Here is a 6919-nt window from a genome sequence, read left to right on the forward strand (position 1 = left end):
CAGCAGGGACACAGGCTTGAATAATTCTGCAGATTATTATAAAGAGGGTACAGAGATGAATCCTGGAAAAGTATGGAATTCTGGAAAATTCAGGTAATTTCAGAACACAATTTCCATGTCAGTCTACCAAAAAAGACTACTCTTGTATGTGAGTGCAATGTTAAGCTGAGATTACTTGAAGGGAACAAGAGTTGCAAACATGGGAAATGTGCAGCTGAGCTATTTGTAGTATATTATCATTATGAGAATGACATGGTGTGGTGTTATTACAGACAGAGAAATAAAAATTTTGATGCAGATTTTTACATTTCATCAACATATGGAACCTCAACTCTAAACTGACAGTTAAAATACCTTAAAGCCTGTCCTAATTTTAATCAAATGGCAGATATTTTATTGTCTATTTAAAATTGGTCCTGGGGAGTGGATGTAACTCAAGTGATTGAGTGTCTGCTTCCCATGTACAAGGTCCTGGGTTCAACCCATGGTAACTCCTTAAAAAAAAAAAAAAAAAAAAAAGGTCCTTCATGAATAGAATTGAACCTTCAGGTAGATATTTTCCATTAACCTGTTTAGAAGACCTGGATAAAGCAAAATCACAAGAAATGAAATAGGATTCAAAAATTTCTTCCTCAGCATTATTGATGACCATGTTATGAAAAAAAAAGTGAGGGTGATGGCATAGAGACTTTTGCTTGGATTTTCACTGTATAGTACATTAAAATACTCTTTTTATAATCTGTTCCTCAGTTTGAAATTTATGATTTTTAAAAATATGCTAAATATATATCTGAAGACAGTGATGAGAAATCATTCTACAGTAATAACATTCGTCATACTAGGACTAACAGATGATGCTAAACTACAGATTTTACTGTCAGTATTTCTGTTTTTCACTTACATTTTCACTGTTGCTGGAAGTCTAATCATTATTCTGCTCTCACTGGTAAACTCTCAAAACACCTATGTATATTTTCCTTCAAAATTTCTCAATTTTCAAAATATTATTTACCACTGTCTGTGTTCCAAGATTCCTGTACAGCTGGGGATAAAATTTTACCTAGAACACAAAAGTGTTACCTATAATGCTTGTGCCACTCCATTATTTTTTAATATCCTGATTGGAGCAACAGAATTCTTTCTTTTCACTGCAATGTCCTACTACTGCTACACGACCATCTGCAAACCCCTGCACTACACCACAATCATGATTGACAGGAGGTGCACCACGCTTTTCCTCTGCTCTTAGCTGACTGGATTAATGGTCATTATCTCACCTCTTAGCCTGGGATTTCAGCTAGAATTCTGTAACTCCAATGTGACTGACCCTTTGGCTGTGATGCTTATCCTATTCTGAAGATTGTATGTTCAGACACAGAGTTCATAGAACAACTTGTTTTAATCATGGCTGTGCTGACTCTCATAGTCACAGTTGTGTGTGTGATTTTGTCATACACAAACATCAAGACCATTGTAAGACTTCCTTCTGTTCAACCATGGAAAAAGGCTTTCTCCACCTGTTCTTCCCACATGATTGTAATTTCCTTCACCTGTGGAAGTTGCATCTTCATTTACATGAAACCACCAAAAGAAGGTGTCATCATTAATAAAGTGGTGTCATTGCTCAATACCTCAGTTATCCCTTTGATGAACCCCTTCATTTATACTCTATGGAATAAGCAAGTCAAACAAGCCTTCAAGGAGACAATAAAAAAGACTGCATTTCTCTTAAAGAATTAGGAAATTGATTTTAAATATGAAAAGTATATACATTTAAGTAATTCCTCTTTTATTATGCATTTTAATTCAAACCTACAGTATAGTCTGTTTAACAACAAAGTTTATTTTCAATTACTCTTTGAACCACAGAGTGAAATTAAGGACCATGGTTTTATTTCAAAGAAATCTTCCTTCATAATAGGGCATTTTCATAAGTGTATATGAAAATAGTTTTTTAGAGGTTCAAACAAGGCATCATCATCTTTATGGCTAAAACACAAAAAGGCAGCAACAAAAATTAGATTATATTTCTGTCCATTCTTTTCTTTACATTTATAGATTTTTCAGAGCAAAAATTATTCCAGTCAGGATTCCTTTCTGGTCTGAGATATACCTTGGCCCAAGAAAAATACTTAGAAACTATTTATTTCTCTTTTTTCTGTAATATAAATGGTCCTGCTACAGGGATTTTGCAAATCAGAACTCAAAGTTCTAGCTTTCTCCATTGTCAGTAAGAGAGAAGAATAAACAGACTAACATGAAAATATTTCAGTGCGGCAGATTGCTCAGTCGGTAGAGGTGGGGTCTGGCTGCGGACGAGGGGTCGGTCCAGCTTTGGACGAGGGGTCGGTCCCACTTGGGACGAGGGGTCAGTCCCACTTGGGACGAGGGGTCGGTCCAGCAGCAGACGAGGGATCGCTCTCACAGGGGGTTGCGTGGTTCAGCTGACGGGGTCGCCCAGCGAAGCCGGCGACGAAGGGGTCGCCTGGAGAAGCAGGTGACGAACTGGGGACAAGGGAGGCCAGGCCCTTGTCGGGGGCTCTCAGGACTGGAGGGCGCACGGCAGAAGAACTACCGCGGAGACAAGGTAAACACGCAAGTCCACTTTATTGAGGGAGAGGCAACAGTTTTATAGGGGCTGGGGAAGGCTGATTGGCCGAAGCCATGCCCTGTTCTGATTGGTTGCCGGCGAAAGGTCAGTGGGAGGTACTGGATGCGGGAGGGTGGTGGTTAGGGATTGTCTGTCGCTGTTGCTGGGGGAAGGGGCAGGGTTTAGGGATTGGTGGCTGCTGTTGCTGGGGTGGAGGGCGGACTTGAGTTTCCCGCCCACACCTGGCTGTTGCTGCTGTCGGGGGGAAGGAAAAGGGCAGACTGGATTTTTCCACCCAAGCTTGGCTGTTGCTGCTGGGGGGTGGGGAAGGGCAGACTGGAATTTTCTGCCCTGCGCCTGCGTAAGGAGAAAGAAGAAGAAGGGTGCCGCCCCACAGGCATCATGTGGCGCCACCCGGGAGGAGGGGTGGCCACGGAAGCATGGCTGCTGAGAAGGGGAGACCCGAGGGCACTCTGCGCCCATGCCGAGCTCCCTTCAGGGGTGGCGGTGAGTCTGACCAGCCACCCTATTATGGGGGCAGCAGCTTGGCCTGCCACAGCTGCTCCCCCGCCAGGCCAGCAAACCACACTTCAGCCTGAGGGGTGACCACATTTCAGGTCACTAAATTTATTATTAACAAGGAATGTCCATCCTTACCTCCTTGTTAGTTGTCTCGGGTGAGTTCAATGAACTGGAGGATAGGTATTGCAACTCAGCTGAGGCCCAGCTGGCACATGGACAAGCCCTAAGATTCAAGTCTCTTGGAACTATACCTACCAACTCCAGCACCAAATATAATTTCAAATAGAAAAGAGAAAAGAGACATGTGGAGAGAAGTCACCTCTGAGTTCAACTCTGTCACACTCAGGAGCACAAACTCTGAAGTAAAGCCCACTGGTGAGGCACCAAACTCCTGAGCTATCTGCCATCTCATACCTTTATTAAGTGGTTCATGGGTTAAGCAATATTCAATCCAAAAGTAAGATTAATATATGCAGAACAAGATAGTCCTAATGAAAAAAATTGTATTGATTTGCAAAGGACAGTTTCTTATTTAGCTTAGTCTTAATTTAGAGGAAGTAAGCTACAGAAAAAAAGGTAGCTGGCAAGTTATAATTGGTTGTTTTCAGGTCCCAAGTTCTGGGAGAAGGACCCCTTACAAGAGAAAGGAACTTAATTACTTAAGCTTTGGTTTGTTGATATGGACTCAGCATGAGGATCTCCACATCGAGTTTATTCACATTTTTTATCATCTGTTATGCCTGTGACTTTTATTTTAAGACCATGGGATTTCTATGATTTTATGTTTTACAAATGGCTAAATAAGTTTTCAGCAAATTTTTGTCTTTTTTTAGAGATACATAGATCACACAAAATGTTACATTAAAAATATAAGAGGTTTCTACATACCCCACTCTGTTGTGGGAAAACTGACTTACCTATTAGTTGTTTCTTGTTGTTGTACAAGATGTTCTGAGTTGCCTCCTGTGATTGTAAATTACCTATTAGTTGATTCTTGTTATTGTACAAGATGTTTCTGTACCTTATGGTACATGTTGCAAGTTGCTTCTTGTTATTGTACAAGATGTTCCTGTAACTTATTGTAGATGTTGCAAGTTGCTTTTTATGTTTCAAGTTGCTTGTTAGCTTTCAAATAAATATGATGGAGAAACTAGGGTTGAGGCTCTCAGTTTCAGAAGTTGTGAAGTCCCCTGGTCCCACCTTTGTTTCTCTCTTGTGTCTTTCTTTCTGTCCTTTTATTTCTTCAGTTCTGCATTGCCTTCCCTTCATGCAGACCTGTCCAAACTGGCGGGGGCGGATTCCAGGGGCCTGTGGGAAGAAGTGGGGGCAGGGGATGAGAAAGAATGGAGGCAAGACAGGATTCTGATCAAGCCTCATTTATTGGGGGTAAAACATGGGAATATATAGAGAGGGAAGGGAACGTGTACATAGGTGATAGGCTGGTTTTGCGGGTGGCAGATGTCCAAGGAGGGGATTGGCTGAAAGCTCGTGCCAGGTCTGCAGAGTTTCACGCCTTGTGCATGCATATTGCTGTGGTCACCTGAGTTGCAGTGGGAAGGGGAGAACAAAGAAGCAGGGAGGAAGAAGAATAAGGAAATGACAGGGCAGATTTGTGAACTCCGCCATGTTGTGAGATCAGCCATGTTGTGAGAGACTATAAATAGGTCTCACAGCGGGTGGCTCCCTACACAGACCAATTGCTGAGCTGGTCTCCGCACCACTCCCCACCCAACCCCACCCTACACCCATTTTGGGACTTGGAATTATTGAGTGGGAGTGAGTGTAAACTATAATGTCAACTATAATCCATGCTTAGGGGCAACGCTCCAACTGCATTTATCAATTGCAATGAATGTACCACACTAATGAAAGAAGCTTTTAATTCAGGGAAGGGTGGGAGGTATAGGGATTGGGTTATACGGGAATCCCTCATATTTTTTATATAACTTTTTGTATAATCTAAGTATCTTTTCTAAAAAAATTAATTTTTTTTTAAAGGGAATATCAAACTTTCCTAAAGGGTTAAAAAAACAAAGACAGTCCCTTCTTAACATCTCCTTTTTGACTCATAATATACTAAACAAAAATTGATGGCAAAGGAATAGATGAAAAAATCTTAAAATGCAATAAGGACCAAAATTTATATAACGGCATCCTGGCATAAGTAATTTATAACAAACAGTTATGTTGATATTATATCTTCTAGATATCAGTTCATTTGGCAAGTAAAATATACTCATTGCTAGAAAGAAAAAAAATAGCTCATGAGGTTTTGAACTACTGTTTCTGAAATACCCAGAGGCATTTGTATTTGCAGTCTAATATATTAAGCCCTGGACTCAAAGATATAGAAGTCAGTATTCGTATTTTTCTACAACTGTGATAAAAATAAATCCTCTCTCATACCAGGTGTCTGTTTCTTTTATTGTGAATGAAATATTTTATGGTTGGGAGTAAACGGCAAAAGACCATGAAATCCTACACAATTTTGTTAGTATCAATTCATGCAAACTGACAGCTAAAAATGAGGAATTATAATATCATAATAAAACTTTTATTTCCAAAATTCTTAAGGTAGTATCCAAGCATTGGATATGTTTCAAAATAAAACAATGAAAACATTTCCAGAGCAGAGTCAAAATAGATGGTAATAGCCTATATAATATCAGTTGATAGGGAGCCCTACCAGGGAATACATTTCTAGGAATATAGGGAGGAGATGAAACTTCAAATCAGGGAATTGAGAGGTGGGAAACTGTTCAGCTCTGGCTAGATACAAAGAAGGGGGATGTCCGGAATTGAACGTATTAAAAATCTTTTTTAACTACACAATATTTCCTGATTCCTCTCAAAAGGTTTGGTTGATCACCAATATTTCTTGGAGCTTTTTTACTAGGGTTTCAGATTAGATACACAAGTAATGAAGTGTTCCCTTCAAATTGGTCAAAAAATTGTTCAGAAAAGCCAGAAAAATACCCAGATGTGTGTATTCCTTTGAGAGATTTGCAAGTCTATCTGGGTTCATAGCAGTAAGTCCCTTAGTGTTTTACGATACAACTTTGAATCTTGCCAGACCTCATGAACATTCTCTAGTCTAATTCTTATACATTGCCCCTTCCAAATAACTCTTCAGAACACTCAACTCTTTTGGCCTCATAGTATCTTCCTAAGGATTCGATCTTGGTGATACCCATTTGAACTGCTAGACAGTGCTATAGAGCCAGGAGTCATTGGATCATTCCCAAGGTCCCATTCCTCTTAGCCGCTATAAAGGAAGTTGGGGAAAAATAAGTACAACCACAGTAGGTGGAGGCCACATCTGAAGCACAGGAAGGGTGAACCCAGGGTTACCAACCTTCTATACCCCTTCCAGCTTCACCCTGTTCTCTTGCCTAAGAAGGACCTCTACCCTTCCACTGAGTCTTTCCCATTCTCCTGCCTTGCTTATCAGACACATTTTGGCCTGCGTTTTATCCTAGGCTGAGTTGAAATACTTCACTCCCTAGTTTCTTACTTGAGAATTCCTTTCAGAACCTTGAATTGTGGTTACAAGTGAGACATCTTGGCCTGATTTCCCCTTATTTTGATTCCCTGAGGAGCAAGTAAAGAAAGAACTCAGGTTCTAGAAAGATGTGATTGTCCCTACCCTTTGACTTGAGAATTATATGGTGTCATGTGGGATGATCAGATGGCCTTTAGTGAGTCTTCTACCATCTGAGAGTCAGTCAGTGATCTTCCAATTTTGGAATAGAAACAATTGTGGTGATCTGAACTTAGGGTATCACAAGCTAGTTCAATGCATTTAAA

At 40.4% G+C, this 6919-nt stretch overlaps 1 pseudogene; it reads left to right on the forward strand.

Moving 5' to 3' along the window:
* Nucleotides 1-1153: 1153 nt before the first annotated feature.
* On the forward strand, nt 1154-1740 carry LOC139440095 (olfactory receptor 6C2-like; annotated as a pseudogene).
* Nucleotides 1741-6919: the final 5179 nt, after the last annotated feature.

Source organism: Dasypus novemcinctus, chromosome 12, assembly GCF_030445035.2.
Source record: "Dasypus novemcinctus isolate mDasNov1 chromosome 12, mDasNov1.1.hap2, whole genome shotgun sequence".
NCBI classification, from domain to species: domain Eukaryota; kingdom Metazoa; phylum Chordata; class Mammalia; order Cingulata; family Dasypodidae; genus Dasypus; species Dasypus novemcinctus.